This window comes from Hyla sarda, unplaced genomic scaffold (genome assembly GCF_029499605.1).
Source record: "Hyla sarda isolate aHylSar1 unplaced genomic scaffold, aHylSar1.hap1 scaffold_1358, whole genome shotgun sequence".
NCBI lineage: Eukaryota > Metazoa > Chordata > Amphibia > Anura > Hylidae > Hyla > Hyla sarda.
In genome coordinates this window covers 59,365-77,493 of record NW_026607985.1, presented here as the reverse complement: position 1 = coordinate 77,493, position 18,129 = coordinate 59,365, and the positions used below count along the sequence as shown (strand labels likewise).

The following is an 18,129-nucleotide window of genomic DNA, read 5'->3' as shown; positions in this document are numbered from 1 at the left end:
TTCCTGTCTGAATTTGTCGCACAGAAAGTTGCAGGCCAAATATGTGTGACATTTCTGCGACTTTAGCTTCTAGAGCATTTTTACAACATTATACATAGGTGCTGAATACATAAAAAGCGACTGTTCAGCGACAGACAAGTCGCATCGGCTGAAAGTAGGCCAGAATGTCAGTCCATGTTGGAGCAGGTTTAGATACAGTCTAAAGCATAGATCTCAAAGTCTGTGCACAGAATTTAGCAAGGGCCTCGCACCTTCTGATGCATCAGGTAGGTGCACAATAGCATAGCCTAACCCTCTGTACTTTGGTCTATATTGATGCGGGACATAGACAGCCAGCTGATGACCAATCCATTAGTGCAATGGATGGCTGGAAGCATTTGTCTTTGCCTTTGCAATACCACAGAAGCAATGCATGGTCAATGTACAGCAATGACACACCTGTGTGAACAGCCAGGAGACCCCCCCCCCCCCATGTTATGTTACATAGTTACATAGTTAGTACGGTCGAAAAAAGACATATGTCCATCACGTTCAACCAGGGAATTAAGGGGTAGGGGTGTGGCGCGATATTGGGGAAGGGATGAGATTTTATATTTCTTCATAAGCATTAATCTTATTTTGTCAATTAGGAACATTCAGCACCCACCCGCTATCAAGGCAGCTGCCTATCATGTCATGCCCTACCTGCACAGGTGTGCTGGCTACTCAAATGATCCAATTAAGGAGGCCATTTAGTCAGCAGCAGCAGAAGTCCTGTGCCTGGACGCTCCAACAGGGGCCAGACACAAGCAGAAGCAGAAGCAGCAGAAGCAGCAGCAGCACCACCTTTTGTTTTTTGGCTGCAGCAGCAGCAAGGCCCACAGGGCTGGCTAGCTGGCTAGCCAGCAAGCAGGTAGCAATGAAAGTAGGAATCTTTCTTTTTAACCCTGTAAGGGGGTGGTGCACTGTACCCGAAGATACTGCCATATCGGGTCAATGCATAGGGCGACGGAAGCAAGCTTCGAAATCGGCCCCCGTTCTCAAAAATCCATTTAATATATGGTCCCCAGATAGGGGACGTATCAGATATTAAACTGATAAGAACAGATACTACACTTGATCTTAGCCAAAAGGCCGAGAAGCGATAACCGTGAAAGGGGCGGGCCCAACAAGGTCCCCTTCATGGGCACTATCACTGCTTGCTGTCAGGGAGGCTGCCAGACAATTTTCCATGCACACTCTGGGCTGGGGGGCAGTCAACCACCAGTACACACAGCAGAACCTAAACCCATACCATTATTGCTAAGCAGCAAGACAGGGGCCCATTGCACTCCCACGGGGCCTTTTTAAATGCAATCCATAACCCGGATTTGCCAGGAACCCTTCTTACTCCTCCTACTTGCATGTGACACTGGGCTTAGGATCTGCATAGGAAACACACACACAAGCACACACCTACCTTTGTTGCCTGCAGATGCCTCCTTGGCTGTCCCCAAACGGTATCAAACCAACACCCACGGGAAGCTGTAAGCATAGAGGACATGCCTGCACCCCATTGGACTTACCTGTGTGGGTTAAATCCGGGTTATTTGACAACCTATGGCGGTGATGGTTCTGCTCAGGCAGAGCAGTGCTGATGCTCCTCATAAAGCTGTCGCTGCTGTGAAGGTTCTAGGTGACATCACAAATCCCTTTGGTTACATACACAACAAAGCTGGGTTGTTGTTGTTTACACTCTGCAAGGCCTGTGGAAGTGAGTGACATCATAGCACTGTAGTTCTGAGGGTTCAAGATGGATGCAACAATCTCCTGTTGCTTCTATGAAGGCCGTAATAGACGACATCACCAAACAGCTCCATAGTCACATACACAGCAAAGGAGAGATGTTGTTTACACCTAGTGATGTCAGTGGTATTGAGTGACATCACAGCACAGTGCTAAGGCTCCTGGGCCTGGACACAGCAGCGGCTGCAATATCTCAACGGAGAATACGTTTATATCTATGTGTGTGTGTGCGCATATATATATATATAGATATATATATATATATATATATATATATATATATATATTTCTCCGCCGAAATCACTTTTAAACCCATTTCCACCTTTTTTTCCCTTCTCTTCCTCTTACTTTTTTTTCACGTTTTTTTACGTTTTTCTCCTTTTCGCCTCTTTTCTGGGCGTATTATTCTTCTTTTTCTTCTTTTTTTTCGTCTAATGCATACCCCATCAGTGCAGCAATGCTTATTCAATACCGCCAGCAGATGGAGACACTGGGGGATAATTTTCTAAGGATTTATACTGATTTTTCCTGTCTGAATTTGTCGCACAGAAAGTTGCAGGCCAAATATGTGTGACATTTCTGCGACTTTAGCTTCTAGAGCATTTTTACAACATTATACATAGGTGCTGAATACATAAAAAGCGACTGTTCAGCGACAGACAAGTCGCATCGGCTGAAAGTAGGCCAGAATGTCAGTCCATGTTGGAGCAGGTTTAGATACAGTCTAAAGCATAGATCTCAAAGTCTGTGCACAGAATTTAGCAAGGGCCTCGCACCTTCTGATGCATCAGGTAGGTGCACAATAGCATAGCCTAACCCTCTGTACTTTGGTCTATATTGATGCGGGACATAGACAGCCAGCTGATGACCAATCCATTAGTGCAATGGATGGCTGGAAGCATTTGTCTTTGCCTTTGCAATACCACAGAAGCAATGCATGGTCAATGTACAGCAATGACACACCTGTGTGAACAGCCAGGAGACCCCCCCCCCCATGTTATGTTACATAGTTACATAGTTAGTACGGTCGAAAAAAGACATATGTCCATCACGTTCAACCAGGGAATTAAGGGGTAGGGGTGTGGCGCGATATTGGGGAAGGGATGAGATTTTATATTTCTTCATAAGCATTAATCTTATTTTGTCAATTAGGAACATTCAGCACCCACCCGCTATCAAGGCAGCTGCCTATCATGTCATGCCCTACCTGCACAGGTGTGCTGGCTACTCAAATGATCCAATTAAGGAGGCCATTTAGTCAGCAGCAGCAGAAGTCCTGTGCCTGGACGCTCCAACAGGGGCCAGACACAAGCAGAAGCAGAAGCAGCAGAAGCAGCAGCAGCACCACCTTTTGTTTTTTGGCTGCAGCAGCAGCAAGGCCCACAGGGCTGGCTAGCTGGCTAGCCAGCAAGCAGGTAGCAATGAAAGTAGGAATCTTTCTTTTTAACCCTGTAAGGGGGTGGTGCACTGTACCCGAAGATACTGCCATATCGGGTCAATGCATAGGGCGACGGAAGCAAGCTTCGAAATCGGCCCCCGTTCTCAAAAATCCATTTAATATATGGTCCCCAGATAGGGGACGTATCAGATATTAAACTGATAAGAACAGATACTACACTTGATCTTAGCCAAAAGGCCGAGAAGCGATAACCGTGAAAGGGGCGGGCCCAACAAGGTCCCCTTCATGGGCACTATCACTGCTTGCTGTCAGGGAGGCTGCCAGACAATTTTCCATGCACACTCTGGGCTGGGGGGCAGTCAACCACCAGTACACACAGCAGAACCTAAACCCATACCATTATTGCTAAGCAGCAAGACAGGGGCCCATTGCACTCCCACGGGGCCTTTTTAAATGCAATCCATAACCCGGATTTGCCAGGAACCCTTCTTACTCCTCCTACTTGCATGTGACACTGGGCTTAGGATCTGCATAGGAAACACACACACAAGCACACACCTACCTTTGTTGCCTGCAGATGCCTCCTTGGCTGTCCCCAAACGGTATCAAACCAACACCCACGGGAAGCTGTAAGCATAGAGGACATGCCTGCACCCCATTGGACTTACCTGTGTGGGTTAAATCCGGGTTATTTGACAACCTATGGCGGTGATGGTTCTGCTCAGGCAGAGCAGTGCTGATGCTCCTCATAAAGCTGTCGCTGCTGTGAAGGTTCTAGGTGACATCACAAATCCCTTTGGTTACATACACAACAAAGCTGGGTTGTTGTTGTTTACACTCTGCAAGGCCTGTGGAAGTGAGTGACATCATAGCACTGTAGTTCTGAGGGTTCAAGATGGATGCAACAATCTCCTGTTGCTTCTATGAAGGCCGTAATAGACGACATCACCAAACAGCTCCATAGTCACATACACAGCAAAGGAGAGATGTTGTTTACACCTAGTGATGTTAGTGGTATTGAGTGACATCACAGCACAGTGCTAAGGCTCCTGGGCCTGGACACAGCAGCGGCTGCAATATCTCAACGGAGAATACGTTTATATCTATGTGTGTGTGTTCGCATATATATATATATATATATATATATATATATATATATATATTTCTCCGCCGAAATCACTTTTAAACCCATTTCCACCTTTTTTTCCCTTCTCTTCCTCTTACTTTTTTTTCACGTTTTTTTACGTTTTTCTCCTTTTCGCCTCTTTTCTGGGCGTATTATTCTTCTTTTTCTTCTTTTTTTTCGTCTAATGCATACCCCATCAGTGCAGCAATGCTTATTCAATACCGCCAGCAGATGGAGACACTGGGGGATAATTTTCTAAGGATTTATACTGATTTTTCCTGTCTGAATTTGTCGCACAGAAAGTTGCAGGCCAAATATGTGTGACATTTCTGCGACTTTAGCTTCTAGAGCATTTTTACAACATTATACATAGGTGCTGAATACATAAAAAGCGACTGTTCAGCGACAGACAAGTCGCATCGGCTGAAAGTAGGCCAGAATGTCAGTCCATGTTGGAGCAGGTTTAGATACAGTCTAAAGCATAGATCTCAAAGTCTGTGCACAGAATTTAGCAAGGGCCTCGCACCTTCTGATGCATCAGGTAGGTGCACAATAGCATAGCCTAACCCTCTGTACTTTGGTCTATATTGATGCGGGACATAGACAGCCAGCTGATGACCAATCCATTAGTGCAATGGATGGCTGGAAGCATTTGTCTTTGCCTTTGCAATACCACAGAAGCAATGCATGGTCAATGTACAGCAATGACACACCTGTGTGAACAGCCAGGAGACCCCCCCCCCATGTTATGTTACATAGTTACATAGTTAGTACGGTCGAAAAAAGACATATGTCCATCACGTTCAACCAGGGAATTAAGGGGTAGGGGTGTGGCGCGATATTGGGGAAGGGATGAGATTTTATATTTCTTCATAAGCATTAATCTTATTTTGTCAATTAGTAACATTCAGCACCCACCCGCTATCAAGGCAGCTGCCTATCATGTCATGCCCTACCTGCACAGGTGTGCTGGCTACTCAAATGATCCAATTAAGGAGGCCATTTAGTCAGCAGCAGCAGAAGTCCTGTGCCTGGACGCTCCAACAGGGGCCAGACACAAGCAGAAGCAGAAGCAGCAGAAGCAGCAGCAGCACCACCTTTTGTTTTTTGGCTGCAGCAGCAGCAAGGCCCACAGGGCTGGCTAGCTGGCTAGCCAGCAAGCAGGTAGCAATGAAAGTAGGAATCTTTCTTTTTAACCCTGTAAGGGGGTGGTGCACTGTACCCGAAGATACTGCCATATCGGGTCAATGCATAGGGCGACGGAAACAAGCTTCGAAATCGGCCCCCGTTCTCAAAAATCCATTTAATATATGGTCCCCAGATAGGGGACGTATCAGATATTAAACTGATAAGAACAGATTTTTTTTTTTTTTTTAACTTGACTACCCTTACGGGGGCAACTTTATTAAAAATTAAATAATGTTAACAAAGTTGTGCAAATATGTCAATAAATACAGTTACATATAAATAACATATTTACAACATATTAAAACATAAAATGGGCACTTGGTGGCTTTACAAGATAGAATTCCATTCTTTTAAAAACCATTTTCTAGATAAAAGCGGAAATCTCTTCTTGTCTAAAAGATAGTACTGGTACATTTCATAAAAACAGATAGATAAAATGTCCTTCACAGATAAAACCTCATGCTTGAACAATAAAATATTCCTGGCCTTCCACAGAGCTGCCTTCACACAGTTTATGATCTTCCATGCAATAGTCTCTTGAGTCCGTGTTGGGCATTCCAGGCAACCATAAAAAACCACTGCAATATTTAAGTCTTTTAGTCCAGTTATCCTTTTTACCAGAGGGAGTATCTTTGTCCATATTTTCTGCGAGTAAAAACAAGTCCATATTAGATGGTGCACGGTCTCCTCTTGTCGGCATCCCTCCCTCGGGCAGGTTGCAGAGTTGGATAATCCTCTTCGGTGCTGGAATGCCCGACATGGAAGACACTCGTGTGCGCAGCTCCAGGCCAGGTCCTTCTGTGAATTAAAAAGATAATTAATACTCAACATCTTCCAAATCTGTATACACTTCTGTTCGTTAAAATTTTTGATGGGAGTCACGATACTGGTTTCTTTTATTTCCTTTAGTAGTTTTTTGCTATTGCACAGATCCTGAACACTTTTACCTTTAAAATTATATAAGTTTAAAATTTTTCCTAAAATCATGTATTGAGGGGGTAAATTCAAAGAATAAGGGCAACTTAAAACTGTAGAAAACCAGCCGTTCCTCCGCATAAAATAACCAGTATTAAAACGAACAAAATAAGACCAGTAGCTATCTTTAAAAACAGTAGTAAAACACATGCTAAAAAACTTTATTAAAAGGAAAGCTTTAAAATCTGGAAAATCCTTACCGCCCCTGGAGTTCGGTTTTATCACAATTTGTCTCTTTAATTTTTCGCTCTTAGAACTCCAAAAGAAAGTAAAACAAGCTTTTGTTATTTTCTTTAGAACCATTTCGGGGGGTGGGAAAACCAGACTTAAATACAATAAAATAGGTAAAAGCACCATTTTTGTAATTAAAACCTTCCCTTCCATTGTAAGTTCTCGCATGTTCCACATACATATTTTCTTATTTATTTTTTGAGCCACCAAGTCCCAGCTATTAAAACCATTATTAGACTCGTCAAAGGAGACACCTAAAATCTGCACCGACTCAGACACAGGGACGGGCACATCATACAAAGGCATTCCGCCTATGTTTAAAATGTTACTTTTGTTAAAATTGACTTTAAAACCGGAGGCACAATTAAAATATTGAATCTGTTTTAGCGTCTTCTGAAGCGATGGGGTGTCCCTGCAAAACACCGCAACATCGTCCATGTACCCGACTACCTTCGCCTCTAGTCCCCCTCCTCCTGGCAGGGGGACTCCATGGATCTGCTTATCCTTTCGTATTGTACATAAAAGAGGCTCTATTGCGCAAATGAAGAGTAGTGGGGACAAGGGACACCCCTGCTTCACTCCGGAATTTAAAATCACGCCCTGTGTCTTAAAACCATTTACTAAAATTTTACTAGTACAGTTATCATAAAAAGCTCTAAGAGACAATAAAAAGCCATCAGGTATACCCATTTTCTCTAAAACCTTAAAAAGATAAAAATGTGACACCCTGTCGAAAGCTTTTTCAAAATCTATGGATAAAACCGCCAGCTTTCCTTTTCTTAATTTGGTGTCGCTAATTACATCCTTTAAAAGGTTTAGGTTCTCCCATAAACTCCTCCCAGGCACCCCACAGACTTGGTTTGTATGAATTATTTTATGGATTACGTTCTTTAAGCGGTTAGCACACAGTTTCGCCATTATTTTATAGTCGCAGTTCAGAAGGGTGATTGGTCTCCAGTTTTTGAGTTCCGACCGGTCTCCCTTTTTGAATAGCAGGGAGACATCACCCTTCTTCCATGAGCCTGGGAGGATTTTAGACTTAAAGACTTCCGTAAAAAGGGAGAACAAATCTTCTTTTAAAATACCATAAAAAGTAACATAAAATTCAATGGGTATACCATCCGGCCCAGGCACTTTACCTGTTTTAAAACTCTTGACGGTCTCTAAAATCTCCTGCTCTGAAATATTCTGCAATAAAAAAGACTGTGAGACAGGATCTAAAAAATTGGTGATCTCCTTTAACGAGTCATTCATAAAACATTCATCAATGTGTTTTACATTAAAAAGATCCGCATAAAACTCTTGCACCTTTTTTAAAATACCCTGTACATCATTCACTCCTTCAATGTTTTCTATTAACCTTCTATTTTCATGTATTTTCTTAAAAAAATACCTGGAGCAGGTCTCGTTTTCCTCAAGATGCTGTATTCGAGACCTAAAGATAATTTCTTTTCCTTTCTGCTCCAGGCACTTAGTTATTTCTTTTTTAAGATCATGTACCTCCTTCTCCACCTCCATCCCATGTGCTCTGAATTTGTACAGGGTTTGCAGACGAGTATTTAGGATATTATAAAATTCACGTTTTTCTTTAGCTTTCCTAACCCCAACACGGATAAAAAATTCTTTTATTTTTAGTTTCATTTTTTCCCACCAGATACTGGTGGGAGTGTTGGGGTCTTTTACTCGTCTGCATTCCTTGTAAAAGGTGATAAAATCTGATAAAACCTGCGGATCTTCTAAAAGGGACACGTTTAACTTCCAGGCATTCCTACCAGTTCTCCTTTTAAAATCACTTTTAACTTTAAAATACAATAATTTATGGTCAGAAAAAACATTGGTAAAAAGATCACAGTTAAAAGGCAGTACTTGATAAGAACAAAAAATAAAATCTATCCTGGAGCTACAGCTTGCATTGCTCCAGGTAACACCGTCTTCCTCTGGTACGTTAAAATTACATTTTTTAAAAACATCAGTGAGATTAAAATCTAAAATCAAGTTTTTTAACATAAAAGACGTCTTATCATAGTTCCTACTCACTGCGTTCGAAAAACGGCGTTCTCCCCTTAAAATACAATTAAAATCACCTGATAAAACAAGAGGACTAGAATTGTTAATAAAAAGGGGTAAAATCTCCAACATTTTTATTCTTTCATTCTTATCAGGAGAACCATAAAAATTTAAAAACTGCCATTTAATACCATTAATAAAAGCGCTGACCAATAAAATTCTGCCTGGTAAAATTTCGTTAAAACTCTCAATTAAAACGTTCCCTTTAAAAAGTATGGCGACCCCTGCTGATCTGGACTCATTTGATCCAGACCAGACTGATGGACCGTGCACCCAATCATCTTCATATTCTTTATAATTTAATCTGTGCGGGATGCCACATTCCTGCAGGAAAAGGACGGAAGCAGCAAAAACCGACAAGTAATTAAATAGGGCAACCCTTCTTACTCTGGCGCTCACACTTCTCACGTTCAAGGACAGACCGGACAACTCAGCCATGGGAATGTACAAGAAAATGTCTTACACCTCTGATTCCCCCTCCGAAGCCTCATACCCCCCAAAATCTGACTCAACTGTACGCATAGAGGAAGCAGGAGAGGAGGCACCATCACTCAGCCGACCCCCCTCCTCCATCATGATTGAGGCATAGTTGTTCTCGGGCATCCTGGCAATCAGGGCTCCAGACTCATTGGGTTCTTCCACCTCTTGCCCCTCCATAGGGGTCGGGTGTTCACTTAGTTCCGTCTCTGGTACCTCAGAGACGGTCACCCCTGAAACCTCCTCCTGGCAGGGAGGAGGGGGGGTATCCCCTATGGGGACCTGTGGAGGAACGTCACTTGGGTTCCCTGCATCCGCAGGTACTTCCATCGGCTCCCCCTGGACCGCCTCCGAATAGAGTCTTCTGGAGCCCCTCCGCCTTTTAACCTTCACCTCTCCACCCGGGTCATCGCTCTCAGGGGGACCCTGAGCCAGAGGTTGCTGAGGAGCGGATTCGGCCGCCGTCCGCTCCTCTCTTAACCCAGCATGCTCCTGGGGGCCAGTTTTTCCACCACTTGCACGTTTTTTGGCCATCCTCTGCTCTTTAGGGTCCCCTCCTTTTGCCTGAGGGGGGTCTTTCTCCTTCTCCATCTCACCGCTTACCTCTTGTGGGGGGGTAATCACTGGCTCTGCTTGCCTCGGCTGGTGTCCCGGTTGCTGTCCTTGCTGCCTCCAGGGTTGCCACTGCTGCTCCGTCCTATGTCTGTGGGGACAAGAGGAGAAAAGGTGACCGAATTGTTGACAGAAATTGCACCTCCCTCCTCTTGTGCATTTCTCTGTCTCGTGCTGTGTGCTACCACATTTTTTGCATGTACTTTCACAGTTTTCTTTTGTGTGTCCATATCTGTGACACTTCCTGCAGTAGCTTGGCATCCCCGCATAAAAGAGGTCGCCACACATATTATTTATTTTAAAACGAGCTGGTGGTAGTTGTATTCCCCCTGGCAATCTGTCATCTTTTTTGCATGTAACCTGAAATCTCCACTTAGATGTCCAGATGCCACAGCTGTTCATGATTTTTCCTCTGCACTCAACCTTACTAAAATAGACTTGTAAAAACAACTCAACATCGTGTAGGTTGGCGAAAGGGGAATACATCTTTACTACCACCAGCTTAATATCGTCTAGAACGTGCTCAATAATCCGGACACCCTGAAGCTTTTTGTCTTTACTCGCAGCAGCTCTGGTAACAAAATCTCTGTGGATGCCATTTTGTGTGAACGTCACATCAAAAATTTTACGCTTCGGGTAGTCCTGGATTGCCAATATCTCGCCCTTCTGTATTCCGAAAACTCCTCCGAGCACGTCCTCTACTACGAATTTCAAATCGTCCGCCCTTTTGGTATCATCCGTGAGAATGACTCTCACGGTGTTTTTGATCCTTGCGTATGCCGGCACAGAACCTGGATCCGGATCATCATCCATGGTTCTAACCTCTCTCCACCCGAAGGTCTTGAAAGGCGATCGCTACTCGTTACCCTGGGACTAGGCCCTCTCCCCAATAGCAACAAGTGGGTGAAGCCCAGGCAATAAACCTGGGCGATCCCACAAGGCCGAGGAGAGGGGTACCCGAGTACCTTCTGACCAGATCTCCTGTATTACTACACTTGATCTTAGCCAAAAGGCCGAGAAGCGATAACCGTGAAAGGGGCGGGCCCAACAAGGTCCCCTTCATGGGCACTATCACTGCTTGCTGTCAGGGAGGCTGCCAGACAATTTTCCATGCACACTCTGGGCTGGGGGGCAGTCAACCACCAGTACACACAGCAGAACCTAAACCCATACCATTATTGCTAAGCAGCAAGACAGGGGCCCATTGCACTCCCACGGGGCCTTTTTAAATGCAATCCATAACCCGGATTTGCCAGGAACCCTTCTTACTCCTCCTACTTGCATGTGACACTGGGCTTAGGATCTGCATAGGAAACACACACACAAGCACACACCTACCTTTGTTGCCTGCAGATGCCTCCTTGGCTGTCCCCAAACGGTATCAAACCAACACCCACGGGAAGCTGTAAGCATAGAGGACATGCCTGCACCCCATTGGACTTACCTGTGTGGGTTAAATCCGGGTTATTTGACAACCTATGGCGGTGATGGTTCTGCTCAGGCAGAGCAGTGCTGATGCTCCTCATAAAGCTGTCGCTGCTGTGAAGGTTCTAGGTGACATCACAAATCCCTTTGGTTACATACACAACAAAGCTGGGTTGTTGTTGTTTACACTCTGCAAGGCCTGTGGAAGTGAGTGACATCATAGCACTGTAGTTCTGAGGGTTCAAGATGGATGCAACAATCTCCTGTTGCTTCTATGAAGGCCGTAATAGACGACATCACCAAACAGCTCCATAGTCACATACACAGCAAAGGAGAGATGTTGTTTACACCTAGTGATGTCAGTGGTATTGAGTGACATCACAGCACAGTGCTAAGGCTCCTGGGCCTGGACACAGCAGCGGCTGCAATATCTCAACGGAGAATACGTTTATATCTATGTGTGTGTGTGCGCATATATATATATATATATATATATATATATATATATTTCTCCGCCGAAATCACTTTTAAACCCATTTCCACTTTTTTTTCCCTTCTCTTCCTCTTACTTTTTTTTCACGTTTTTTTACGTTTTTCTCCTTTTCGCCTCTTTTCTGGGCGTATTATTCTTCTTTTTCTTCTTTTTTTTCGTCTAATGCATACCCCATCAGTGCAGCAATGCTTATTCAATACCGCCAGCAGATGGAGACACTGGGGGATAATTTTCTAAGGATTTATACTAATTTTTCCTGTCTGAATTTGTCGCACAGAAAGTTGCAGGCCAAATATGTGTGACATTTCTGCGACTTTAGCTTCTAGAGCATTTTTACAACATTATACATAGGTGCTGAATACATAAAAAGCGACTGTTCAGCGACAGACAAGTCGCATCGGCTGAAAGTAGGCCAGAATGTCAGTCCATGTTGGAGCAGGTTTAGATACAGTCTAAAGCATAGATCTCAAAGTCTGTGCACAGAATTTAGCAAGGGCCTCGCACCTTCTGATGCATCAGGTAGGTGCACAATAGCATAGCCTAACCCTCTGTACTTTGGTCTATATTGATGCGGGACATAGACAGCCAGCTGATGACCAATCCATTAGTGCAATGGATGGCTGGAAGCATTTGTCTTTGCCTTTGCAATACCACAGAAGCAATGCATGGTCAATGTACAGCAATGACACACCTGTGTGAACAGCCAGGAGACCCCCCCCCCCCCCATGTTATGTTACATAGTTACATAGTTAGTACGGTCGAAAAAAGACATATGTCCATCACGTTCAACCAGGGAATTAAGGGGTAGGGGTGTGGCGCGATATTGGGGAAGGGATGAGATTTTATATTTCTTCATAAGCATTAATCTTATTTTGTCAATTAGGAACATTCAGCACCCACCCGCTATCAAGGCAGCTGCCTATCATGTCATGCCCTACCTGCACAGGTGTGCTGGCTACTCAAATGATCCAATTAAGGAGGCCATTTAGTCAGCAGCAGCAGAAGTCCTGTGCCTGGACGCTCCAACAGGGGCCAGACACAAGCAGAAGCAGAAGCAGCAGAAGCAGCAGCAGCACCACCTTTTGTTTTTTGGATGCAGCAGCAGCAAGGCCCACAGGGCTGGCTAGCTGGCTAGCCAGCAAGCAGGTAGCAATGAAAGTAGGAATCTTTCTTTTTAACCCTGTAAGGGGGTGGTGCACTGTACCCGAAGATACTGCCATATCGGGTCAATGCATAGGGCGACGGAAGCAAGCTTCGAAATCGGCCCCCGTTCTCAAAAATCCATTTAATATATGGTCCCCAGATAGGGGACGTATCAGATATTAAACTGATAAGAACAGATACTACACTTGATCTTAGCCAAAAGGCCGAGAAGCGATAACCGTGAAAGGGGCGGGCCCAACAAGGTCCCCTTCATGGGCACTATCACTGCTTGCTGTCAGGGAGGCTGCCAGACAATTTTCCATGCACACTCTGGGCTGGGGGGCAGTCAACCACCAGTACACACAGCAGAACCTAAACCCATACCATTATTGCTAAGCAGCAAGACAGGGGCCCATTGCACTCCCACGGGGCCTTTTTAAATGCAATCCATAACCCGGATTTGCCAGGAACCCTTCTTACTCCTCCTACTTGCATGTGACACTGGGCTTAGGATCTGCATAGGAAACACACACACAAGCACACACCTACCTTTGTTGCCTGCAGATGCCTCCTTGGCTGTCCCCAAACGGTATCAAACCAACACCCACGGGAAGCTGTAAGCATAGAGGACATGCCTGCACCCCATTGGACTTACCTGTGTGGGTTAAATCCGGGTTATTTGACAACCTATGGCGGTGATGGTTCTGCTCAGGCAGAGCAGTGCTGATGCTCCTCATAAAGCTGTCGCTGCTGTGAAGGTTCTAGGTGACATCACAAATCCCTTTGGTTACATACACAACAAAGCTGGGTTGTTGTTGTTTACACTCTGCAAGGCCTGTGGAAGTGAGTGACATCATAGCACTGTAGTTCTGAGGGTTCAAGATGGATGCAACAATCTCCTGTTGCTTCTATGAAGGCCGTAATAGACGACATCACCAAACAGCTCCATAGTCACATACACAGCAAAGGAGAGATGTTGTTTACACCTAGTGATGTCAGTGGTATTGAGTGACATCACAGCACAGTGCTAAGGCTCCTGGGCCTGGACACAGCAGCGGCTGCAATATCTCAACGGAGAATACGTTTATATCTATGTGTGTGTGTGCGCATATATATATATATATATATATATATATATATATATATATATTTCTCCGCCGAAATCACTTTTAAACCCATTTCCACCTTTTTTTCCCTTCTCTTCCTCTTACTTTTTTTTCACGTTTTTTTACGTTTTTCTCCTTTTCGCCTCTTTTCTGGGCGTATTATTCTTCTTTTTCTTCTTTTTTTTCGTCTAATGCATACCCCATCAGTGCAGCAATGCTTATTCAATACCGCCAGCAGATGGAGACACTGGGGGATAATTTTCTAAGGATTTATACTGATTTTTCCTGTCTGAATTTGTCGCACAGAAAGTTGCAGGCCAAATATGTGTGACATTTCTGCGACTTTAGCTTCTAGAGCATTTTTACAACATTATACATAGGTGCTGAATACATAAAAAGCGACTGTTCAGCGACAGACAAGTCGCATCGGCTGAAAGTAGGCCAGAATGTCAGTCCATGTTGGAGCAGGTTTAGATACAGTCTAAAGCATAGATCTCAAAGTCTGTGCACAGAATTTAGCAAGGGCCTCGCACCTTCTGATGCATCAGGTAGGTGCACAATAGCATAGCCCAACCCTCTGTACTTTGGTCTATATTGATGCGGGACATAGACAGCCAGCTGATGACCAATCCATTAGTGCAATGGATGGCTGGAAGCATTTGTCTTTGCCTTTGCAATACCACAGAAGCAATGCATGGTCAATGTACAGCAATGACACACCTGTGTGAACAGCCAGGAGACCCCCCCCCCATGTTATGTTACATAGTTACATAGTTAGTACGGTCGAAAAAAGACATATGTCCATCACGTTCAACCAGGGAATTAAGGGGTAGGGGTGTGGCGCGATATTGGGGAAGGGATGAGATTTTATATTTCTTCATAAGCATTAATCTTATTTTGTCAATTAGGAACATTCAGCACCCACCCGCTATCAAGGCAGCTGCCTATCATGTCATGCCCTACCTGCACAGGTGTGCTGGCTACTCAAATGATCCAATTAAGGAGGCCATTTAGTCAGCAGCAGCAGAAGTCCTGTGCCTGGACGCTCCAACAGGGGCCAGACACAAGCAGAAGCAGAAGCAGCAGAAGCAGCAGCAGCACCACCTTTTGTTTTTTGGCTGCAGCAGCAGCAAGGCCCACAGGGCTGGCTAGCTGGCTAGCCAGCAAGCAGGTAGCAATGAAAGTAGGAATCTTTCTTTTTAACCCTGTAAGGGGGTGGTGCACTGTACCCGAAGATACTGCCATATCAGGTCAATGCATAGGGCGACGGAAGCAAGCTTCGAAATCGGCCCCCGTTCTCAAAAATCCATTTAATATATGGTCCCCAGATAGGGGACGTATCAGATATTAAACTGATAAGAACAGATACTACACTTGATCTTAGCCAAAAGGCCGAGAAGCGATAACCGTGAAAGGGGCGGGCCCAACAAGGTCCCCTTCATGGGCACTATCACTGCTTGCTGTCAGGGAGGCTGCCAGACAATTTTCCATGCACACTCTGGGCTGGGGGGCAGTCAACCACCAGTACACACAGCAGAACCTAAACCCATACCATTATTGCTAAGCAGCAAGACAGGGGCCCATTGCACTCCCACGGGGCCTTTTTAAATGCAATCCATAACCCGGATTTGCCAGGAACCCTTCTTACTCCTCCTACTTGCATGTGACACTGGGCTTAGGATCTGCATAGGAAACACACACACAAGCACACACCTACCTTTGTTGCCTGCAGATGCCTCCTTGGCTGTCCCCAAACGGTATCAAACCAACACCCACGGGAAGCTGTAAGCATAGAGGACATGCCTGCACCCCATTGGACTTACCTGTGTGGGTTAAATCCGGGTTATTTGACAACCTATGGCGGTGATGGTTCTGCTCAGGCAGAGCAGTGCTGATGCTCCTCATAAAGCTGTCGCTGCTGTGAAGGTTCTAGGTGACATCACAAATCCCTTTGGTTACATACACAACAAAGCTGGGTTGTTGTTGTTTACACTCTGCAAGGCCTGTGGAAGTGAGTGACATCATAGCACTGTAGTTCTGAGGGTTCAAGATGGATGCAACAATCTCCTGTTGCTTCTATGAAGGCCGTAATAGACGACATCACCAAACAGCTCCATAGTCACATACACAGCAAAGGAGAGATGTTGTTTACACCTAGTGATGTCAGTGGTATTGAGTGACATCACAGCACAGTGCTAAGGCTCCTGGGCCTGGACACAGCAGCGGCTGCAATATCTCAACGGAGAATACGTTTATATCTATGTGTGTGTGTGCGCATATATATATATATATATATATATATATATATATATATATATATATTTCTCCGCCGAAATCACTTTTAAACCCATTTCCACCTTTTTTTCCCTTCTCTTCCTCTTACTTTTTTTTCACGTTTTTTTACGTTTTTCTCCTTTTCGCCTCTTTTCTGGGCGTATTATTCTTCTTTTTCTTCTTTTTTTTCGTCTAATGCATACCCCATCAGTGCAGCAATGCTTATTCAATACCGCCAGCAGATGGAGACACTGGGGGATAATTTTCTAAGGATTTATACTGATTTTTCCTGTCTGAATTTGTCGCACAGAAAGTTGCAGGCCAAATATGTGTGACATTTCTGCGACTTTAGCTTCTAGAGCATTTTTACAACATTATACATAGGTGCTGAATACATAAAAAGCGACTGTTCAGCGACAGACAAGTCGCATCGGCTGAAAGTAGGCCAGAATGTCAGTCCATGTTGGAGCAGGTTTAGATACAGTCTAAAGCATAGATCTCAAAGTCTGTGCACAGAATTTAGCAAGGGCCTCGCACCTTCTGATGCATCAGGTAGGTGCACAATAGCATAGCCTAACCCTCTGTACTTTGGTCTATATTGATGCGGGACATAGACAGCCAGCTGATGACCAATCCATTAGTGCAATGGATGGCTGGAAGCATTTGTCTTTGCCTTTGCAATACCACAGAAGCAATGCATGGTCAATGTACAGCAATGACACACCTGTGTGAACAGCCAGGAGACCCCCCCCCCCATGTTATGTTACATAGTTACATAGTTAGTACGGTCGAAAAAAGACATATGTCCATCACGTTCAACCAGGGAATTAAGGGGTAGGGGTGTGGCGCGATATTGGGGAAGGGATGAGATTTTATATTTCTTCATAAGCATTAATCTTATTTTGTCAATTAGGAACATTCAGCACCCACCCGCTATCAAGGCAGCTGCCTATCATGTCATGCCCTACCTGCACAGGTGTGCTGGCTACTCAAATGATCCAATTAAGGAGGCCATTTAGTCAGCAGCAGCAGAAGTCCTGTGCCTGGACGCTCCAACAGGGGCCAGACACAAGCAGAAGCAGAAGCAGCAGAAGCAGCAGCAGCACCACCTTTTGTTTTTTGGCTGCAGCAGCAGCAAGGCCCACAGGGCTGGCTAGCTGGCTAGCCAGCAAGCAGGTAGCAATGAAAGTAGGAATCTTTCTTTTTAACCCTGTAAGGGGGTGGTGCACTGTACCCGAAGATACTGCCATATCGGGTCAATGCATAGGGCGACGGAAGCAAGCTTCGAAATCGGCCCCCGTTCTCAAAAATCCATTTAATATATGGTCCCCAGATAGGGGACGTATCAGATATTAAACTGATAAGAACAGATACTACACTTGATCTTAGCCAAAAGGCCGAGAAGCGATAACCGTGAAAGGGGCGGGCCCAACAAGGTCCCCTTCATGGGCACTATCACTGCTTGCTGTCAGGGAGGCTGCCAGACAATTTTCCATGCACACTCTGGGCTGGGGGGCAGTCAACCACCAGTACACACAGCAGAACCTAAACCCATACCATTATTGCTAAGCAGCAAGACAGGGGCCCATTGCACTCCCACGGGGCCTTTTTAAATGCAATCCATAACCCGGATTTGCCAGGAACCCTTCTTACTCCTCCTACTTGCATGTGACACTGGGCTTAGGATCTGCATAGGAAACACACACACAAGCACACACCTACCTTTGTTGCCTGCAGATGCCTCCTTGGCTGTCCCCAAACGGTATCAAACCAACACCCACGGGAAGCTGTAAGCATAGAGGACATGCCTGCACCCCATTGGACTTACCTGTGTGGGTTAAATCCGGGT

General features: G+C 45.0%; 5 non-coding genes and 2 pseudogenes across 5 annotated transcripts; all 7 read right to left on the bottom strand.

Annotated features, from left to right (window-relative positions):
- Positions 1-934: 934 nt before the first annotated feature.
- On the bottom strand, positions 935-1,125 carry LOC130306179 (U2 spliceosomal RNA). Its single transcript, XR_008855568.1, has one exon. It is a non-coding gene; the product is annotated as a U2 spliceosomal RNA (small nuclear RNA).
- A 2,096-nt stretch (positions 1,126-3,221) lies between these two features.
- LOC130306177 (U2 spliceosomal RNA) lies at positions 3,222-3,412 on the bottom strand. Its single transcript, XR_008855567.1, has one exon. It is a non-coding gene; the product is annotated as a U2 spliceosomal RNA (small nuclear RNA).
- A 2,083-nt stretch (positions 3,413-5,495) lies between these two features.
- LOC130306192 (U2 spliceosomal RNA) lies at positions 5,496-5,705 on the bottom strand (annotated as a pseudogene).
- Positions 5,706-10,731: 5,026 nt separating this feature from the next.
- On the bottom strand, positions 10,732-10,864 carry LOC130306193 (U2 spliceosomal RNA; annotated as a pseudogene).
- A 2,081-nt stretch (positions 10,865-12,945) lies between these two features.
- On the bottom strand, positions 12,946-13,136 carry LOC130306176 (U2 spliceosomal RNA). The gene has a single exon (XR_008855566.1). It is a non-coding gene; the product is annotated as a U2 spliceosomal RNA (small nuclear RNA).
- A 2,083-nt stretch (positions 13,137-15,219) lies between these two features.
- Positions 15,220-15,410, bottom strand: LOC130306189 (U2 spliceosomal RNA). Its single transcript, XR_008855578.1, has one exon. It is a non-coding gene; the product is annotated as a U2 spliceosomal RNA (small nuclear RNA).
- A 2,088-nt stretch (positions 15,411-17,498) lies between these two features.
- On the bottom strand, positions 17,499-17,689 carry LOC130306174 (U2 spliceosomal RNA). The gene has a single exon (XR_008855564.1). It is a non-coding gene; the product is annotated as a U2 spliceosomal RNA (small nuclear RNA).
- Positions 17,690-18,129: the final 440 nt, after the last annotated feature.